This window comes from Pimephales promelas, chromosome 1 (assembly GCF_988280905.1).
Source record: "Pimephales promelas chromosome 1, fPimPro1.hap1.1, whole genome shotgun sequence".
NCBI classification, from domain to species: domain Eukaryota; kingdom Metazoa; phylum Chordata; class Actinopteri; order Cypriniformes; family Leuciscidae; genus Pimephales; species Pimephales promelas.
Window position 1 is genome coordinate 32,836,036 of NC_142769.1, and position 23,340 is coordinate 32,859,375.

The following is a 23,340-nucleotide window of genomic DNA, read 5'->3' on the forward strand; positions in this document are numbered from 1 at the left end:
ATATATTTATGTTATATATAATTTATTAATTAATTTAAGTTTGTGTGTTTGTGTGTTTGTGTGTGTGTGTATATATATATATATATATATATATATATATATATATATAATTTACTTCACTTCCTTTGAAATCAAATAATTATGATTTCAAGTTGCATCACTGCAAACAATTGGAAGAGAACAATAATATAAATTAAGTTCCAAGTGCCCAACCAAAGGGAACATCAATCACAATAATGGTGAGAAAGGGAAATCAACAAGTCAACTAAAGAATTTTGATGTTCTCCCAAAAATATTTAGGTGTATTGACAATAACACTCAAGATGACTGGAAAATGAGCGAATGCAAATTGAAAATGGTACTCAAACCAGTCAAGTAATGTTTACAAGGTTTTTCTGAGTAACGAAAGCACACATGCAAACAGTACAGATTACTAAGAAATTTTAAGTAAGTTCAACAAATTATTGCACTTACGGAAAAGTTAGCGAAAAATTCTTAGTAAGAACAATGTTAGATTTTACAGTGAAGTTCAAGTTGAATTACTTTCCTGAAGAACACAAGATGGATTTTACGTGTCATACGCAGATTTGACAGAGGAGGGCGCTAAAGACTCACACAAAGTGTCATATTTACTAACTCAGTATATTTTAGGCAGATCAGGCTACTTCTTTTCATCAATACAATCTCTCTTTTCTACTATGGATGCATTGTCAAAACCAGTTAAAAGTTTTACATTTTCAAAAGGTAGTCTTTATTTATTTTTTTTACTAGAGTTTACCAGAGTTTACTTACTAGAGCTTTTAAATTAATATCAAAGTGAGGATTGGCTTTATTATATTAGAAAAAAAAAATGTAATTCCCCTGTTATTTTGTGGTTATTTCAAACATAAACCTAACTGAAATATGTTTTTGTCTTTACATTTTTCGGTGTGTTCAGGTTCAGTCTCAAGCCTTCAGTCTGTTAAATATGAGGTAAAACATTGTGTCTCCATGGCGACATCCTGATCTTCCTTAAGACACATTTACAACAGTGGAGTGAGTTGTTTCACAGACTGACATAGAGGACAAAAACAAAAGATAGAGAAGGGATGAGACAAATTATTCATTACAATATTAACCAGTTTTTAAATTAAGCTTAAATTGATTTGCTAAAAGCTTGGAGTATTCAGCCCTTGGTTAGACGTTGGTTGAATAACAACACTTTAAATTTTTCAAACATGGCTGTATGTATTCAAGGTGAATGTCGACTTGAGGTGTCACTTTGAATCAAAACCAAGCAATTGTGGAGCTTTGCTTTTCATAGTTTGCTTGCGTCATCCACCTTTCATCTCCCATCCAGTTTTGTGTTCTTGCAGTGCTGATCAGACCAGAATTGAACATTTGAGATTAGTAGAAGGATCATTTGAGTTCAAGGCCAATTGAGAACAGCTGGATTGACTGAAAGATAATATATATATATATATATATATATATATATATATATATATATATATAGCGCTTGGTGATTTCCCCTTAGGACTGACTCCACTCCAGTATTAAGAGGGTTCAGTGGATCACTGAGCCTGCCTCTGCATAAACCACTTGCGGTAAGAGATTCATGGGAGAATATATTGTATTTGGACATTGGTTGTTTGGATATTTCAAAAGAATTTCAAAAATCCAATTCTCACAATTAAAGTAAAAGAGGAAGTTCAGAAATAAATAGAATCCAGTCTTACAAAACATCTACAGTACATAATATCATATAATGGAAATAGATTATTTTAACTTGATAATTTATAAATACTATTTTTTCAGTGTTAATTAATCAAAATAATGTTTTTTATATAATTTATAATATACTAACATGAACTGAACATATACTAGTATCTGAGACCTCTGTTAATGAACTGAAAGTTTTTATGTGTGCCTTCTGCCCACAGTTTGACAGAGAAGATCAAAACTGCCAACTGCTAAGTTAATAAAAATCAGTGCTCAGAGAGTTACAACCCGCTTGGGATACAGGAAGTCTGCTATGCTTTGATACGGCTTCTAACAACAGATGTGTGTGTGTGTGTGTGTGTGTGTGTGTGTGTGTGTGTGTGTGTGTGTGTGTGTGTGTGTGTGTGTGTGTGCGTGTGTGCGTGTGTGTGTGTGTGTGTGTGTGTGTGTGTGTGTGTGTGTGTGTGTTGGTTTTTGTGAATTACGAGGACATTTCACATGAATACACACAACACTATGGGGACATTTTGAATTATGGGGACATGACCGGTGTCCTCATAATTCTAACAGTGTAGAAGTGCTTCTATACCTAGAGGGAGCTCAAATCCAAAATTTCTCCACAAGTCCCCATAGTTCACATTTACATGATTTTGTGTAAAACGTGTGTATCGAGACAGTGCCCCTGTAGGTGGGTCTGGGGTACTGCACCTCCTCATGAATATTCACACTTGTGTATGAAATCGCAGTTTGTGATTGGCTGTGACCGCCGGAAGTCCTCATAATTTCGGGTTTTGTCAGACCACTGTGTTAATGTGTTTACCTCACACGAGTTAATGCGGTTTACTAACTATTTAAACATTATTGTTTTATAATTTATCAATTGTCAATGAAATATATAAATGCAGAGTGACCCTGCAATGATAAATAATCCGTAAATATCATATTATGAAAAATGAAAATAGCTTGAAAGCTGTTCGCAATCAGTTTAATGGAGAAACGCGACCCTAACCACACTGTTAACTGCTATATCATAGACTATATCATAGATGGCTATTTACATACATAATGGTATTATTATTCTACAATATCGTTTATTATAATCCATATGGTCTAATAATCATAGTTTAGCGTCGCGTTTATTTCCTGTTTGGACCGGGTGGAAACTGCAGCTGAGAAGACACCTGTGATTTGGACCTGTTTAAAGCAACTATTACTGGAAAGGTAAGCTTTACTGCTGTTTAATAGCTTGTAGGTCAGTTTGTCTTGTTTGTGTATGTCTTGTAAGCTCTTTGCTGCTCGGTTTACTGTAATGAAGCCGCTAGCGCCAGATGCTAACGATGCTAACGACCTTTACAGTGATCGCCATTCTGTTTACAGACTGTCAGGAGAGAATATGAGATGTTTGACAGTTTAACTAGTTTTAGTTTGCAATATAATTGTAATTGTAACATAAAATAGGCTAGCCATGATCAAAATAAGGAGATGTCATGACCCTGTGAAGGGGCGAGGTTTCCCCAGTACAGTATCCTGACATGCTACTGTAAATATTACTGCAGTTCTGCTGGCTTTAGAGATTGGTCATGTGCTCTTATTCCTCCTGCATGTAATACCATATAATCTGTACTAATAGAACTGTCAGTCTTAATGTTTATACTGAAAACAAACCTGCTGAATATGTCAAATGAAATGCAATATTGAGTATTAATGAGGGTCTTTTGACTAGTATTAATGAGGGTCTTTTCTATGACAGCAGACACTCTGAGAGCCCAAGCCACTGGATGAGGTGTAGTTTTCACTTCAGAACAAAGACAGATTCATCAATGATTTTAAAGGTGAGTTAAATGGTTTGATAGAGTTAAGTTTAAGTGAAGTGAAGTGAAGTTTAAGTGAAATTAATGTGTTTAATAAAACTGTGTCATGTACATGATATGTTATTTACAGTGATGGTGTTTCTTCTTCTCTGTTGTTGTGTAGGGAGAGGAGTGTTCAGTTGCTCTGAGTTTCATAAGGGAGATTTCCTGCTTGAATATGGAGGAGACTAAGAAAAGAAGAAGAACGAGAGCGAAGGCAAAGAGTATCTCATCATGACGAGTTTCATTACGATGAAAAACTCCTCTGGTATGTACAAGTGTTTGATGCGTATGTAACCTTTGTACTTATAGCCCAGATTCGATCACGAGTGGACGAGGGACACACATTCCTGGTTACACCTGGTGTTTTAATCCGTCTTTTGCCACTTTAACCACAGATTTCTTCGTGGTGAGGGTAGATCTTTTTCGATCTAATTGATGAAATAAGCTTACGCAATTTACATATGAGCGCGACCAGCATACACATGTGTTTTATTTTCAACTGTTTATGTTCACTTAAAGGGAAACTTCACCTCTGGGAAGATAAATGTGTATTTAAAATTGGTCATTTATATAGTAGAAATATTAAATTATTTTTGAAATTGAAGCATTCTAGACTGAGAAAATGTATTTTTTACTCATGTGGCTGAAAGATGACAACTCCCAGAATGCACTTGCTTTGCTGCCCTTACGAGGCCACTCCCAAACCACGCCTACCAGTTACAGGTGGCAGAATCCAAAAAATGAATACAACTACGCTTGCTTTGATACATCGTGAGTTATTTGATAAATTTACATCGAAATGGTGCTAAATTGCATTGTACTGGGATGTACTAGCCTAATGTATATAACACAACTTAGACTTTCACAGTAAAAATATGATGTCAGGCAGGACCATGTCAACACAGTAGCTTAGTAGCTCTGCTTATGAACTGTTTTCCTCCAATTGAAATCACTATTTCTCTAAGTTAATACATTGTCTAGGCTAATCCATACTAACACTAAAGATTTATAAAAAGAACCACAACCAATGTGAGTTATAACTTTTAATTAAAAAAATAATTATTAACTTTTTTACTCTCAAAGCTCTGCGGATTCAGTGATCTCACGAGACGAAAATGGCATCGCTGAGATTCGCGACAGCAATAGGACTCTATAGCTGTTTCCATAGGTGCACAGCGAAAGCACTCACGTGGCCCAGCTCGAGTCTGGCTGGGCTCAGGTCTCGCTCCGGCCGCCTCTTGTTCCTCCCTCTCCCGCAACTGTTTATCGCTGTATTGCGGCTCGTACAGATAGCCGCGAGCATCAGATTCTCGCTCGCCCCAGCTGGAGTCTGTCTTGCTCCGGCCGACTCTTGTTCCTCCATCTCCCGCAACAGGCTCCTGCGAGCATCAGATTCTCTCAACAGATCTTTGAAATCCCCTTCTGCCATTTCAACTTCAAAACTACCTTACACCATCGTGATTAGCCTACTATACAAACTTTCTATACAGACCAAGAGGCAAGAGCCGTTAGCTTAGCTTCTACAGAAAGACGGCTGACACGATCTTTACATTCGGTCAGTGAGATCCCGCCCCATATGGGCGTGGTGAAAACATGCTGAACACTGTAGTCTTTAGCCTCTGGCCCAAAAATCCTCCGATGATGCAAAATGACGATTTTTGCGTTATCGGAGGATTTTTTCCAGACTAAAAATGAATTTTTCTCTCATATCAGGGTAGGGTTGGGAATCGTGGCAAATTTTCCGGTTCTGATTCCGGTTCCGCCAAACGATTCCGGTTCCGGTTCCCATTAATTAAAAAATATTAGTAAGAGATAAATCCACAATCCTTTTTCTGTTTATTTCTTATAGTACTTGACAAATGAGTTTAACAGACTGGTAATGTAAATAAATTGAACATATTATCAAGCAATTTTTGCACAAAAAAATTAAATTCTGAAGAAAAAAAAATTCTGCATTCTAGAATAATAGGCTATAGGACCTCTCCTTGCTTATTGTATCTCCAACAGTGAAGAATACCCTCCCAGAAGGGGTAGAATATGCTTGAACACACATGCAAGATGTGTAAAGAACAGATTATTTTTTTAAACGGTTTGAATGATTGATTCATAAAGACTTTACTTCTTTCATTACTGGATAAATCGGCGCTCTAACAGAACTGCATGCGTCTTGCGGAAGAACATTGTTGCCGGAGCTACTTTTCTCTGTTTATGTCCATGACGAGTCACCATGCGAGTCGCGCAGGCATTGGGCTACCCCGCAGCAGCTGCGATCCGCCGGCCAGTCTAAACAAGAAGTCAGAGTATTAACGCTTATTACAGGCTTAACGTAGTGATTCAAGATAAGACAAAAACACGATTTTAATAAAAGGCATTCATGATGCACTCGCTCATTGTATACATATTGTAAATTCTGAACACACAAAAAGTTACGGACTGAACCGAAACTTAGGAATTTTACACGGTTCCGGTATTTTTTCAAAAACACAACCGGTTCTGGATAAGAACCGGTTCTCGGTTCCCAACCCTATATGAGGGGGATATGAGAGGGGAGAAGCACGGTAATTCGAAAATACTACTGGCTTTCTACTGATACAAAGCTTAATGCTAAATCCTGGAAGTATCCCTTTAAGACCAACTGTGTTTCATTTTGACATAATTTTGTGTGAATTTGTCTGTTCAAGCTTGAACTGTCATTTGTTTAGTGTTGATCAGCCCGAGATGACGGTTCCCTTGGTTGACCATATGAACCCGACCTGCAGGATGAAGACTATCGCTGTGGATGGAAAACCTCAGCTATACTTGTTTGCTCCAAACAATGAAGAGATCACATATAATCATGGTGATCCTGAGTGGCCAAGTGATGCACGGTATGGAAACTTCACATTAACTATTTTTAATTTGTTGGATTATTTTAAAGGTTAATGTTACCCAAGGTAATGTTCATGTGTGTCAGTGTTAGTGTGTGACTTACACCTTATTTATGAGGATATCTGTTTTATGAGGACATCATCATCATAAGGTGTTCTTGATGTTTGACTTGTCTGAAGAATCGGTGTGTGTGTGTGTTTGACAAAAGCCTGCTTTATGAGGACACAGGGGTGCACTGATATGGAATATTAAAATTGATCCTGATAACCCATAACTTGTAGCTCATTGTGGCCAATACTGATATTGAGAACTCATATTTGTGTAAATATTTTTGGTTTATTATGAATCTGGCAGGGCAGATTAGACTGTGCTGGGCCGCCAGACTACAGGGTTTTTTTTTACTTTTTACTTCTGTTAGGGTTATCTTCTTACTAGGTATTAATTATCTATTGTATAGTTTGTATTGTTTTTCTATTTAGTGTGACTATGTATTGTAGAGCACTTTGGCTCAACCATGAGTTGTGTTAAAATGTATTATTCCATATCAGTGAACCCCTGTGTCCCCATAATAACTAGTGTCCTCATAAAGCAGGCTTTTGTCAAACACACACACACACCGATTCTTCAGACAAGTCAAACATCAAGAACATCATCTCATGATGATGATGTCCTCATAAAACAGATGTCCTCATAAATCGGGTGTAAGTCACACACAAACTGGCCAATACTAATATAGAAAACTCATATTTGTGCTTGTAAAATATAATCTTTCTTTATTTTATTTATTTATAAAGCACCTTTTACACAACTTATGGTTGATTTTACAATACACATTAAGTCAAACTGATGTTAGCTAACCCTAACCCTAATGAAGATTCAAAATCTCTTCATTTAATGTTGTTTTTAATACTATTATTATTTTTTATTAATATTCATTATATGTATCTGTTTTATTACATCTATACACACATTATTATTTGTAATCTTTGCATTTTGTGATTATAATGTTTTGAGGATGTAGGAGAGAGAGAGACTTTAGGAGACTTTGGGATAAGTTAAACTGTATGAGAGAATGTATGTTGGAGTGAGACTGAAAGTTTATGTAGTGTATAGCTTCCACTGGGTTGGATATACATTCCATAGTTAAGGGGAACCATATGTTCTTGTGGTAAGGTATGTGTTACTATGGTGATGCAGTTTTTTCTTGGTCAGTGGTATAAAGACTGAGACCCTTTGTTCAAAAAGTAGGAAGAGATGGTAACGATGCAGAATGAAGACCTCTGTTTCTCTTCCTCCTATGTCTTATAAATATTATAAATAAATTCGAGAGATCTCTTGGCAAAATCACTGGTGTCTCTTTTCATGGGGAAAGCAAAAGAAGTTTTTTTAGATCTACAATTTGGCGTCACGGGAACAGGATGCATGTCCAGGCATTCGTCTCAATCATAGCAGGTAAGACTTTTTGCTTTATAAAAAGTTCTAAGTCTGCCTGATGATTAGAGACAGTGACTGAAACTGCTGAAAGAACTGTTTGATTTTAGGTACCAGTTGTTTTGCCAATGAATATAAGACATAGTAAAATATAAATACCAAAATGAATAAAATTAAGTCATTTGAATTGAATTTGGCTTATTTAAGTTCTCTGAAAAGTAAACCTCAAATAATATTTGAAATGCTGGGATAGAGGTGGATCTTTTTTAGAAAAAAGACCGTCTAGTCAGAAATTTGGAATTAGCTGTAAAACGGTTAAGCTAGTAAAATTTGCTTGGTTATAACTGCGACGTGGTTGGATAGTGGCGGGACTGTTTAAAGAAGGCAGAGTAATCCCTAAAACATCCAGCACACCGAAGATTCGTTCTCAGTAGGAGACGAGGAAAGTTGTAACACAAGTGATACTTGATTGACCAAAGCGGTTAAATGTGGCGGGACTGTTTAAAAACGATGGCAGGGTAATCCCTAAAACATTGTAACACGCTAGAGTTATACAAGTATAAAAGGCGCCCTTGTAACTAGCTAGGATCGTGGGCATTCTGAACCTGACCGTAAAGCTGTTCAAATATTTGAGGAGACTGATCCGAGTTAACTTTAAGGAAAAAATAAATACCAAAGAAATTAATCTGAGATAAAATCCAAAGTATTTGTAAAAGAGAAAAAAGGAACCGTTTTGAGTTTTAAAAAGAAAACTAAAATACTGAAAAGCATTAGAGTTAACTTTTCTTTAAATTTTTCTTTTGTTCTGTGAGTGAGGGAGAAAGAGAGCGAAGCAGCCCCTCCCTTCAGAATTGCCTGTACCTTCACACACACACACATCCAGTTGGTGAGGGAGAGAGGCAGGGAGCCCCACACACACATGCTTAGACACACACACATAGGCTGCAGCTCTGAGCACATACACATACATATACAGACAGCCTGCAGCTCTGAGCACACACACAGACGCATCACATAGGCTGCAGTTTCTGAACATAGACGCACATAGTAAATCATCACATGTCCAGAGAAGGAAAACACAACCGGTGATGATCTATTTGATCCAGATTGGACAAATATAATAACTGAAGCTGAAAGGAAATATTCACAAGCACCAGTGAAATCTGCGACAACAGTAACGCCTCCACCTTACAAACCAATTTATCCACCTTTGCCTGAACAATATACAAGTTCATCTAAACCTCTAACGCAGCCTCAAGCTTCAAGATCAAACGGAGGTCCAGTTGACAAACTGTTTATTGCATCTGCACAAGCAGCTCCAATAATAACGAGATCTAAATCAGCCCAGCCAAGCAGAGACATGATGAGATGTACACCAGCTCATAATTATGGATCTGACTGGGGTGATGAGACAAGAGATGATGACATGATTACAATTGACAAAATCGGTCCTGAATTTTCTTCACCTGTGATTAAAAGGGAAGAGTCACAACCTGAGATGATGACCGAAGAAAGACCGTTTACTCCGGGAGAACGACAAGCCATTCTCTCAGCCTTGCCTCCTCTGAAGAGACAAGATCCAAACACAGAGTTTTGGCGAGAATTAGACTCTCTGGTTGAAGCACATCAAATGACACTAAGAGACATTCACACCATTGTGAAAGCTAAAATCCCAAGAGACCGATGGGAACGCTTGCCAGCAGTGATAACATCAGCCCAATGGGTAGACTTTGGGGTTGATGGCCAGGAAAGACACCTGGGTCTTTGGCAAACATTAGACGAATTTCGAAAAGAAATCCAAGAAATCTTGGGAAGTGGTAAAATTCCATTCACTTCAGTGACATTGATTAAGCAAAAGGATGATGAATCTCCAGATGAATATGCTCTGCGTAAGTGGAACGCATATGAGAGATGGGCTCTCTGTGCAAAGAAACAATCTGACAGAGATGATGTACAATTCACTGACACACTTGTGGATGGCTTTAGCTCTAAATACCAACAAGCCTTATCACTTGGAGTCAATCCAGGCGAAACGTATGACCAAATTATGCAATGGGCTGGCCGTCTAGAGATGGCGATGAGATCAAACAAGGAAGAAGGAAACAAGCCAAACCAAAGAGGAGTGGCGACAGTTCAATATAACATGGACATAGAGAGGTGGTTGAAGATTTGCAGCAACTGTGGAAAGCATGGACACTTACGAAAAGACTGTTGGGCTAAAGGAGGTGGAGCAGAAGTCAAGGTCCATCTTTTAAACAAGTCATTGTGAAAAACCATGATGAAACCTCTCAAGGGAGGACGTGGACTGAAGCACAAGTTCGTCAGCTCATTGAAGGAATTATGTGTAACTGATTACTGGAACAGCAATGGTTCTACTTCCTGATGTTATGCCACCTGCAGAAACAGGAGGAGACTCTACTTTGTTTCAAGAGAAATTATGAAGCAATTTCACAATGCTGGACAAAATTACCAAAGACAATAATAGAAAGTGAATTCAAAAGCAATGGGATGAAAACACACCACTACTGATATTCCACACATTCCTGAGTTAGACAGTTTTGTTATAGTTAAGTATGTTGTAAAGGGAAGGGTGTAGGAACAGATAGATGGTATCATTGGTTACAAGTTAAACCTTGCTTAGTGAATAACAAAATGATGATGGCCTATGGTTTAAGATTGAGCAAATCTAAGAATTCATTTTTTTAAATACTGGGAAAAGTGATGAATAATTGTTTTTCTGTTTCCATTTCAGGAATCAAGTTCATTGACATTAATTAGAGATGGTTAGAAGTTATTCTTGATAAAAGACATTGATAAAACCGGAATGGAAAATATGGTGTGAGATAGGAGATTTTACACTACACTACATACAAAACACAACCTCACAAACAATGAACACCCGCTTACTGATTTACAACCCCAAGGGATAGGACCCTTTAACATCAACGTTTATTTTAATTTCTTATTTTGGCTCGGAACTGGAGGAGTTAATTAATTAACGAGTTAATTAATTAATGAGTCCAGGCACGGGCAGAAGACTTTTTTAGTTTTTCTTTTCTTAGAAGATTGGGGTTCATTTTAAATGCTTACACATAGATGTTAAATGACACATAGCATACGGGGACATAACATGGGTTGGGTTTTTGTTTGTTATTTCTTTTCTTTTCTGTTTCAATTCTTTTGTCTTCTATGTCTATGTCTTGGTCTACTATTTCTCCTCAGCACTATCACTTCAATAGGTTGGCCACCTGGAGATGATGGTGTGGAACTGACGGCCGTAGTTCCAGAGGAGGGACTGAAGATTCACAATCTCATCATTTAATGTTGTTTTTAGTACTATTATTATTTTGTATTAATATTCATAATATGTATCTGTTTTATTACATGTATACACACATTATTATTTGTAATCTTTGCATTTTGTGATTATAATTTTTTGAAGATGTGGGAGAGAGAGAGACTTTAGGAGACTTTGGGATAAGTTAAACTGTATGAGTGAATGTATGTTGGAGTGAGACTGAAAGTTTATGCAGTGTATAGGGAAACGATATACATTCCATAGTAAATGGAAACCACATGTTCTTGTGGTCATAGGTATGTGTTACTATGGTGATGCAGTTTTTTTTTCTTGGTCAGTGGTATAAAGACTGAGACCCTTTGTTCAAAAAGTAGGAAGAGATGGTAACGATGCAGAATGAAGACCTCTGTTTCTCTTCCTCCTATGTCTTATAAATATTATAAATAAATTCGAGAGATCTCTTGGCAAAATCACTGGTGTCTCTTTTCATGGGGAAAGCAAAATAAGTTTTTTTAGATCTACACTAACCATAACCCTAACCCTAACTGAAGTAAAGTTATGGTAAAACCTGAAGTCTGGCGGCCCAGCACAGTCTAATCTGCCCTGCCAGATTCATAATGAACCAAAAATATTTTTAACTATTTCTCAAAGGAAAGTCGTACTAATAGTAGTAAGTTTAGTAACTATCTCTGGCCAAACTATTTAGAAATGGCAGGGTTATTCTGGATACTCCATTTGGCGTGTGCATTGATGACGCAGTGAATAGAGATGATTCTCTCTGACCAATTAGCAGTCGTTATTGTTTTTATGTCATATTTTAGTATTGCCTCGGCTCGCCTTAGCTCGCTCAGAACCTTGCTGGAGGTGATACAAAAAAAAGTACCTAAAAGCAGGAACGGGTTCAACCTTTACACAGTGGAAAACCAAACAAAGGCGAGCTGAGCCGAACTGCTACTGTGTAGTGGAAAAGCGCCATTAGACTGTGCTGGGCCGCCAGACTTCAGGTTTTACCATAACTCTACTTACTTCAGTTAGGGTTAGGGTTATGGTTAGGGTTAGGATTATGGTTAGGGTTAGCTAACATCAGTTTGACCTAATGTGTATTGTAAAATCAACCATGAGTTGTGTAAAAGGTGCTTTATAAATAAATAAAATAAAGAAAGATTATATTTTACAAGCACAAATATGAGTTTTCTATATTAGTATTGGCCAGTTTGTGTGTGACTTACACCCGATTTATGAGGACATCTGTTTTATGAGGACTTCATCATCATGAGATGATGTTCTTGATGTTTGACTTGTCTGAAGAATCGGTGTGTGTGTGTGTTTGACAAAAGCCTGCTTTATGAGGACACTAGTTATTATAGGGACACAGGGGTGCACTGATATGGAATATTAAAATTGATCCTAATAACCCATAACTTGTAGCTCATTGTGGCCAATACTGATATAGAGAACTCATATTTGTGTAAATATTTTTGGTTTATTATGAATCTGGCAGGGCAGATTAGACTGTGCTGGGCCGCCAGACTACAGGGTTTTTTTTTTTTACTTTTTACTTCTGTTAGGGTTATCTTCTTACTAGGTATTAATTATCTATTGTATAGTTGTATTGTTTTTCTATTTAGTGTGACTTTATGTATTGTAGAGCACTTTGGCTCAACCATGAGTTGTGTTAAAATGTATTATTCCATATCAGTGAACCCCTGTGTCCCCATAATAACTAGTGTCCTCATAAAGCAGGCTTTTGTCAAACACACACACACACCGATTCTTCAGACAAGTCAAACATCAAGAACATCATCTCATGATGATGATGTCCTCATAAAACAGATGTCCTCATAAATCGGGTGTAAGTCACACACAAACTGGCCAATACTAATATAGAAAACTCATATTTGTGCTTGTAAAATATAATCTTTCTTTATTTTATTTATTTATAAAGCACCTTTTACACAACTCATGGTTGATTTTACAATACACATTAGGTCAAACTGATGTTAGCTAACCCTAACCATAATCCTAACCCTAACCATAACCCTAACCCTAACTGAAGTAAGTAGAGTTATGGTAAAACCTGAAGTCTGGCGGCCCAGCACAGTCTAATGGCGCTTTTCCACTACACAGTAGCAGTTCGGCTCAGCTCGCCTTTGTTTGGTTTTCCACTGTGTAAAGGTTGAACCCGTTCCTGCTTTTAGGTACTTTTTTTTGTATCACCTCCAGCAAGGTTCTGAGCGAGCTAAGGCGAGCCGAGGCAATACTAAAATATGACATAAAAACAATAACGACTGCTAATTGGTCAGAGAGAATCATCTCTATTCACTGCGTCATCAATGCACACGCCAAATGGAGTATCCAGAATAACCCTGCCATTTCTAAATAGTTTGGCCAGAGATAGTTACTAAACTTACTACTATTAGTACGACTTTCCTTTGAGAAATAGTTAAAAATATTTTTGGTTCATTATGAATCTGGCAGGGCAGATTAGACTGTGCTGGGCCGCCAGACTTCAGGTTTGATCATAACTTTACTTCAGTTAGGGTTAGGGTTATGGTTAGGGTTAGGATTATGGTTAGGGTTAGCTAACATCAGTTTGACCTAATGTGTATTGTAAAATCAACCATAAGTTGTGTAAAAGGTGCTTTATAAATAAATAAAATAAAGAAAGATTATATTTTACAAGCACAAATATGAGTTTTCTATATTAGTATTGGCCAGTTTGTGTGTGACTTACACCCGATTTATGAGGACATCTGTTTTATGAGGACTTCATCATCATGAGATGATGTTCTTGATGTTTGAAGAATCGGTGTGTGTGTGTGTTTGACAAAAGCCTGCTTTATGAGGACACTAGTTATTATGGGGACACAGGGGTTCACTGATATGGAATAATACATTTTAACACAACTCATGGTTGAGCCAAAGTGCTCTACAATACATAAAGTCACACTAAATAGAAAAACAATACAACTATACAATAGAGGGTATGCGCGTGACGTCACCGTCAGCCGGAGTGTCTGCAGTTCCTCACAGTGAGTGGCAAAAAGACTTGAGCGGCTGTATATGTGTTCAGCGTGAATGACACGAAAAACAAAAACAACACACACAAATAAAGTGGGAAAGAGATTTGCGATTGACTGTACAACTAGATTTGACAAAAAATCGCAGGTATATTTTTACAGACTGCTATAGAAAGAGGAGCAAATGGATCGCTGCAATTCACAGAAACAACTGGACTCCAGTCAGCCAAAGGTGGATTTGCAGTTATCATTTGGTGTCAATATGCTGAATTTAGGTGTAAAACCATACCCATATAATTTGTATTGTTATATATATTAACAACTCATCAATTAAATATTTATCATTGCATTTTCTGCATTATTGGATGTTTTTTAGTAAACACTGACCAAAAAAAACCTATAAAGTTTTAGGGCTGGACGATATGATGATATATATAGGCTATATATAACACTCATATAAGTGATTAACTGGATTTAGACCTACCAATATTGTATTTATATAAAGCGTTCACAGGCAAATTTGCTTTATGTTTAGGTCTATATTGCTTTTATTTCCCCGGTGTCGAAATCAGGCAAACATAAATGTCAGGCAACACGATTCCTGTCTGCATGTCAATATCCATGGATCACTGGATCTTTCGTAAGTTGTAAGGAACACTATATTGAGTCCAACATTTAGTTGAAATTGCTAAAATTGTTCGTTTTAGTCCCATTTTCGCAGTTCCCCCTATTAAATCCAGTCACGTAGCAGGTCTTTTGCCACTCAGTCGGGCTGAGGGGGGTTGTTCCGGCGGGAAAGTCACGTCAATGCATTCCCTCTATAGATAATTAATACCTAGTAAGAAGCTAACCCTAACAGAAGTAAAAAGTAAAAAAAAAATCTGTAGTCTGGGGCCTTAAATATTGATTTCTGATAAATTGTTATTGAATGAAATTATTTGGTATTCTTGCATATTTTTTAATGATATATACATGATTATAAAATAAACTCAAATCAATATTTCACGTTCACATATTTAGTGGTCAGTAGCTGTGGGACCCTGATCAACCTGTCCATGATTATTTTGCATTATTTACTAGGGGTGTAACGGTTCACAAAATGCACGGTTCGATATGATACAGTGGTGACACGGTTCGGTATGTTTTCGATACAGCAAAAAGAATGAAATGCCAGAGAAATTTCCTTGATTTTCAAATTTGTATTCATTTATTAAAACTAACATCATAAAGTATCTTTTTTTTAATTTGAACAATGATGGAGCTATACTTGACTCTTCTTAGCAGCATATAAAGCAAAAACTTGTAAAAAAAAGTTTTTCAGTAGCATATAAAGCTCATTGTAAAGAAAATTAAATGTAATATTGTAGTAGTTGCGAATAGGGATAACAAAGGTTATTTTATTTGGTCCAAACCCGTAACGGTTCGTTAAGCACAAATGAGTTGCGCAGTTTCGTTCCGCTTTCATCACGTTTGCATCAGTTGGGCAGTGTTGTGGTGGTCGCGCCAGTGCAAATACTAACATAATTTTGGTTGGCAGGAAAAATGGTCCATCAAATCATTTGGTTTGAAATACATACCAAACTGAAAGCCTCGTACCAAACAGTTCAATACGAATACGTGTACCGTTAAACCCCTATTATTTACTGGCTATATATTATGCCTTAGACACATTTGAGATTTTTGGGGGTTTAACAATGTTTTATAACTCTTAGAGGAAGTGTTTATGTATGTAAAGTTTCTTCTTATTTTCAGATGAGCCATTTGAAAACTCACATGGCTGAAGTTGGGGTGATCTCGGGAGGCGATACCTTCAGACTGACGGCAGGAGGTCTGTACTCTATCACAGCTTCAATTGGTCATGGACCGCCCAAGTCGACGTTTGACCGACTGACATGCAAGGTAACCAATGACCGTTTTGTTCCATGTCATGTTTAGGGGTGTGCAAATGTAACATCGATGTGCCTACAATAACAGACGGCGTGAATCTAAATTCTTCAAGAACGTGCAGGTTTACTGCAACAGTAGAGCTGCGAACCTCACATAGTTTTGAAAATCCAGCAATTAGTTAATCTTGGTAAGCACTCATTGTCACAGTTGTAAACACGATGGCATTCTTCTTCCATGATGGGGTTCCATCAAGGTCGGTCCGAAATCTTGGAGTAATCTTTGATGACCAGCTGACCTTCTCAGACCATATTACAAAGATAACTCAATCATGCAGGTTTGCATTGCATAACATCAGGAAGATCAGACCTTTCCTAACTGAGCAAGCAACATGGCATCTTGTCCAGGCCCTGGTCATCTCTAGGCTTGACTACTGCAATGTTCTTCTGGCTGGACTTCCATCATGTGCAATTAAACCTCTACAAATGATCATCTCTCTGCACTGGCTGTCACTCGCTGCTCTCATCAAGTTCAAGGCGTTGACTCTTGCGTGCGTATTGACCACAGGATCAGCTCCCTTCACTCGCTCACGAGTCTACATCCCTCCCTACCAGAAGCCTACGATCGATCAATGAGCGACGGCTCGTGGTACCATCACAAAGAGCCACAAAATCACTCTCCAGAACATTTTCATTCATGGTTCCAAGCCGGTGGAATGATCTGCCCATCATCATCCGGAACACAGAATCCCTGACAGCATTCACAACTGAAAACTTATCTCTTCTGTGAGCACTTAACATAAAAAACAAACAAACATATTCTTTAAATCCTTACTTGCCTGGTTTATGCTACTCTGAGCAATGTTTGAACTTTGTATTTTGAACACTTCTTGTGTTGTTATTGCCTCTTCACAATGAGTTGTTTGATTTAGTCCTCAGTTGTAAGTCGCTTTGGATAAAGGCGTCTGCTAAATGACTAAATGTAAATGTAAAATGCTCATACGGCATTTCAAAAATTAAAAGAGATGGCATCTCAAAGATATGCAGAAATGGCCAAAGCAACACTTGCCAGAATGATTGTTCCTTGATTGATCGTAGATGTGCTGGAGAGGTCTTTAAATTGCTACTCAAAGGCTTTAAAGAAAGGCACAGCACTTGCCACGGGCCAGGCTTGAACAGAAACTCTGCAGCCAAAGGGGGAAGAAAGGTTGCTGTTCTTCTCTCGCCTGATATGGTTGATGCCCTGACACTGCTGGTCAGCAAGAGAAGTGAATGTGGAGTGCTGGACACTAATGAATTCTGGTTTGCCAGAGTCACTACTGAGGCCCTGACTCTCTTAGGGCCTATGCAGGTCAATGTGCAGCTCATAATCCAGAGTTTCTTGGATCAACTCTTCTGTGCAAACACATAGCTACTCTCTCCCAGATCCTAAACCTGAAAAACGATGTAGTGGATCAGGTCACCAACTTGTTGGGACATGATATCCACATCTATCGTGACGATTACAGCCCAGAAGCCACTTCTGGGCTGGCTAAAATATCAAAGTTTCTGCTAGCCATGGAAAAGGGCCGCTTTCCTAATATTCAATGTCACATGATGACATTGAGACTGAAGGTCTATCCTAGTGTAGGAGGTTAAGTGGATCTTTTACACTCATAGGGAGGTTTAAGGAAACTGGTGTGTGATTGTGTGTGCATGACTTAAGGTAACTTTACAGTTAAATACCTTTTAAACAGATATCAATGTTTCTCATATTCTTATTTCTCTTTTACTTCAAGATGAGATCAGAATGACTGGATGCCAGTAATCCTGATGAAAGCCATCCTGAGGATGATCATTTCTCCAATGCTTTTGGTATGTCAGCAGTTTGTTTTATTACAGAAATTAGTGACTAATATTGTTATTGTGGTGTCTATCAATAAGCTGATAATTATTTTCATGTTATGGCCAAAAACTGATCAAATTACAGTTGACCATAAGTTTAAAAAGGAGATCTTAATGGACTGATAACTTTAAGTCCTTTTAAATATACTTAACAATAAGGTTCATTAGTAAACTACATTAGTTAACATCAACTAATAATAAACTGCACTTCTACAGCATTTACTAATCTTTGTTAATGTTAATTTTTTTAATTTACTAATGCTTTATTAAAATCTTGTTAACATTAGTTAATGCACTGTGAACTTACATGAACAAACAATGAACAGCTGTTCAGCAGTTCTTTAATATTAATGTTACACTGTGTCCTAACTACATGCGACGCCGCGACATGCGATAAAAGGTATCTTTTCCATGTTAATCAGAGTTTTTGTCCTAACCAGACGTGACGGCGACACGCGAAGTTTCTAATTTAGAAACGGTTCCTATTTCTGTGACGTCGCGGCTGACAGATTACACAGATTACAAGAAATTACACTGGTTATGAGTACACACTATTTATTTTTAGTTAAAAATAGGTCATTATGCCACAAGCGATAATGGATAATTTACCTCAGATTTTGAAAGCATAATAATATAGCATTCAAAATGAATTCTATGCAAACATACAACTGTACTTCATAACAAAATTAGTCAATGAGTATATTTTGTTAATGTTTTGATTTTTAATAATGTTATTTCTTGATTTGATTGTCCTTACCCATTTCCAATGCGATTACGGGCCAGCAGTGCGCTTTGACAGAGAGACTCCGCCCACACGCTGTTCTGAATGGCTGTGATTTTTGATTGACGTGTGGCGTCTCACAGTCGCGTCACGTCTAGTGTGGACAGACACACTTGCTGTCGCTGGAATTTTATCACGTCGCATGTAGTTAGGACATGGTGTTAAATAATATTATTGATCTCCTGCATTGACATCATTATATGAGAACTGAACTGAGCTGGACTATGACATCACGGTTTACTCCAGAGCCGCTAAATATTTGAATTTATATGAACTAAATGAATAACTTTTGTTACAACCGAAATTAACCATCACAGAAATTACTAAAGCTGAACTATGACTCTGTTTTCTTCTAGATCTGCTGTACAGCACTCGATGAAAATCACTGTATTTCTGGAAAGCGGCTTTAATACAATCTGTATATTAAAAAGCGCTATTTAAATAAAGGTGACTTGACAGCAATCTCTTTAATTTGTTTCCAACTATTTTTATTACTATTTATGTTTATGAAATAGTAATAGAAATATCTGAAAACAAATTAAAGACATCTATCTAAATGAATTCCATCTCTTTGCATTTTACAGTTGTTGTTGTTGTTGTTGTTGTTTTTCTTTTCACACAAGACAGATTGTAGTGTACCTTGAGATTTATGTAAAATTGTCAGGCCAACAACTAATGTTGACAACAAGCACTAATAAACTCTGCTCCTTGCACAATGTTGTATGTCCTGGTGTGTGTTAAAAGGTCATATGGTCATGTGAATATATCCCACAAATAGCAGGTCCTTGAATGCACTGTTTAAAATTTATAGGTGCATATTTACATCACCATACAAATATTATACTTTTAAGTGTTCTGGTCTGTTGTCAGTATGAGCCACAGGTATGGGGTGTGTTTGCAGTGCACAGACGTGTGCCGAGTCTAATCATGTTCTTATAAATCAGGGACGTCCTGTTAATACACAATGCCTTCACTTTTGTGTATGTGTATAGCCATGTCCCTCTAATACACTGTAATGACTGTCCTTATAATTTAGTTTTGTTTCATGGGCGGGGCTTGTCTATCTAATTATCAATTGTCCCCGTAAGTATGTAAAATGTCAGGTTTGTATATTATAAATTGTGTTCAGTGTATCCAAATTCTGAAGTGAAATCTATGTTGTATGGCACAAATCAGATTTTTTGATACCCATTACATCTCTGTAGAGCAAGTGGAAAGGGGTGTCCCCCTAATACACCAACAGACTGGTTTGGGCTGGAGTGTCCTTGTAATTAACAAAAACCCGTATGTGTGTGTGTGTGTGTGTGTGTAACTTTTTAAACCTTCACTCACCACTGTCTGTCATGATAACACATTTGTACCTTTTTCAATCAGACACTGAAAGAACTGTAGCTAATTTGTGTTATGTATTATTCTGATGATGTCAGTCTCACATTTGACGTGTGGAGGAAAATAACATACGGACTGTAAATAAACCACCACTCATTTTCTATTCCTATTTCATTTACTGGTCCCACTTTATATTAAGTGGCTTTATGTACTATGTACCTACATTGAACAATAAGTACAATGTATTTTTGTGTTCCTGTTGTATTGTAAAACACTTTTTCTGCTATTGAGGTGTGATATGGGTAGGGTTAGGGACAGGTATGGTCGGTTTAAGGGTAGGTTAAGTTGTGAGGGGAGGGTCAACTGTGTAATTACAAATGTAATTACATAAAGTAATTATAGCTGTAATTACATAGCTGGTATTTTTCAAATATAAGTACAATGTAAAAACATGTATGTACACAATAAGTCCATTGTATCAAATTATTCATTTCAATGTAAGTATATAGTACTTAAAGCCACTTAATACTTTCCCATTATTCCTGAAGTGAATGGAAAACGCTTTCTGGAGATAAAAGAAAAAGTATTCATGAATTGGTGGTGGCAATGATGAATTGGCAATATCACCGCTCTTTGTTTGCACAAACATGTTTATTGCTATAATCCCTCTCATTTCAACAAATAACAAAATCAAAATATGACTGATGAAAAACACAAGGCCACAAAATCCCACAATAAAAATGTAATGTTTTTAAAAGCTTTTAGAATAATGTCCTTAAGGTCAGTCTAGTGTCTATTGTGCACCTATGGGAATGTTATTTAATTTATTTATTTATTTTGCTTTAAAAATTGACTGAACTGTGCAACACAGCAGCTGTGGTCGTGTGGTTGCATAACCTCAGCAACGTGCCACTTCAACAGCTCAAAATGAGGAGTATGGAAACATCAATTATGTTGACAGCTCTTAACCTTATTCTAGGTATCAGAACACTATGACACTCATTCAAAATGCAAATAGGAATAATGACAGAGATGAACAAACACAAACCAACTCACAAATCAACAAAACAATTTCGGTTTCTGATTCTGGTTATTAAAAACCAGCTTGAACAGGAGTTTTCAAATTCTGTGTGCCAGAGAGTCCAAGTAAATCCAATGGGATTAGAGAAGATGAATTCTAAATTAAACACAACAAAACAAAAAGATTAAGTGCATGGCAGAAAGAGTGCAGGGAGAATGTTGTAAAAAGAGTTCTACCAGAAAGACTCAGAAGAATTAATACTGTGACAATGAACATTTATTTGAGCTCAGCAAACAATCCAATTCTTTGGCCTAGGCCCCATCCGTAATTCACATTCCGAGGGTACGGAATCTGCATATCCTGCCTGAAGACGAAGGCAGGGGCGCATGCAGCCCACCCCCTGCGAAGTAAGGAAGGGTGCCATATGGTGGTGGTGGGGTGGAAGGAGGAGAGGACGTCCTTCAGGGTAGAGGGGAGAGCCCATCTGGAGGTGGTGGGAAGGATGGAGGGGAGCACATGAATGTTAGGGAGAGGAAGGAAAGGTCCCATCTGGTGGTGGATGGGGAGGATGGAGGTGGTTGAAGCGACAGCATCTGAGAACTCTGAGACATGTGTAAGTACCAAACTTTTATACTGACTATTAGGATATGATTGGATAAATGAGAAGGCAATACATGACGTGAACGATTGAGTCTTGGTAGAACTTGCACTGGCTTCGTTTCATTTGGAAACCTTGATTGAAGGGAAGGCAAAGCATTCATCACACCCCCTACTCGAAGCAGATGTTCTAAACGATCACCTTGAATAAAGACAAACAAAAGCCTTTAAAATAACATTTAACTGAACAAGCCTCTCCAGCAGAGAATTTTCCACCAGCTATTTTCTAGCAGCTGGAAACATTATCACTCTTACCCAGCCTCATCCTTGCCACTTCACCTCTCTCTCAAAATGTCTACTTAATTTAAGCTGTATCATAGAGGACACTGTCTATAATACTTCTCAAAAGACAAAACATGAGCTGCAAGGCATGATAAGTCTACACCAGCTGTGTTTATGCATTAATCTATTCAAACAATTACTGTCCCAAATCTTCTGGCTTCAGTGATTATAAAACCAGTGATAGAGAGTGTCCTTAGGTGGTGGACAGCAAGAATTTATGCTGTTACTCTAATATTTCATTTAAAATTTTGTTTTATATTAATTGGTTATTTTAGTTTACCTATTATAATTTTATTAATGCATCTCATACTAACATCAGATGATTGGGCAATGCTCTCTTTAAAAAGAGCTGCGCACAACACAATTTTATACACATATGAAAAAAAGGGGCTATGGTAAAAACTATCTATCGGCAAAACAGAGATATTATTCTGTCTGCAAGCTTGGTTTCCTTTTTGACTTAAACTGGATTCAGCACTTAGTTTTGACCGTTATGAATAATGAAACCAGACAAAGGAGTTCAAGTGATTCTAAACTGATTGGGTTTGATTCCCAGGGAGTGCAAACAGTGTCTTTCACTTAGGCCTAAAGTTTTTGCCAGAAGCTTAAATGGGATTGCAATATAGTATTTGAAGTGATTTGCTAAATGTTTGGACTACAAAATGTATAAATGTTGTATAAATGTTACTGTTGTGGTGTACAGTATGTGTGTTTTCGAAATGTTTGACATCAGCACTGTTAGAAAAAAACACCTACATTTGTACTTCCTACTTTATGCCAATGTGATGCAGGCAAAACCATTGTTTGTTTGTTTTTTTCATGCACAGGTCAATCATTCAGACTTGTGGGAAGATAATATTCAAAATATGCATTTAAGTGGACCGCCATGTTATTTGCATTTCCTGCCTGGGAGAGGATCATGGAGCTCTCACGCTCACTGATGGCGGCTGCCATCACTGCAAGCTATTACCCATGACGAATTCCCGAGCCTTCTCCAGCCCGCGACAGCTCGCCGGTTCACCCGCCAGCTTCGGCAGCTTCTCTAGGGTCACTCACCGATGGATAACGGCCGCCATCCACCACCGCTTCCGCCATTGACGACAACGAGGCAGCTGCATCTGTGGAGGAGGCCAGCTGTTTTATCCTGGTGTCGGACAGTGAGGATTGAGCGAGCTCTGTGGACCTCTCCCCCTCTGCCGAGATTCGTCAGGGAAGCGGGGCAGCATAGAGTCGGAACTGATGTGTCTGCTCTTACTGGCCGTGGCAAGTCTCATCCTTGAGTGGGAGGCATCTGCGCAGCCAGCACACAACTGGCTGGATGGATATTTCCTG

General features: G+C 37.7%; 2 long non-coding RNA genes across 2 annotated transcripts; both read left to right on the forward strand.

Moving 5' to 3' along the window:
* Positions 1–2,045: 2,045 nt before the first annotated feature.
* Positions 2,046–4,743, forward strand: LOC148998455 (uncharacterized). Its single transcript, XR_016160602.1, has 3 exons — positions 2,046–2,922; positions 3,452–3,533; positions 3,676–4,743. It is a non-coding gene; the product is annotated as an uncharacterized LOC148998455 (long non-coding RNA).
* A 430-nt stretch (positions 4,744–5,173) lies between these two features.
* Positions 5,174–19,435, forward strand: LOC148998456 (uncharacterized). Its single transcript, XR_016160591.1, has 4 exons — positions 5,174–6,421; positions 15,924–15,999; positions 16,107–17,908; positions 19,076–19,435. It is a non-coding gene; the product is annotated as an uncharacterized LOC148998456 (long non-coding RNA).
* Positions 19,436–23,340: the final 3,905 nt, after the last annotated feature.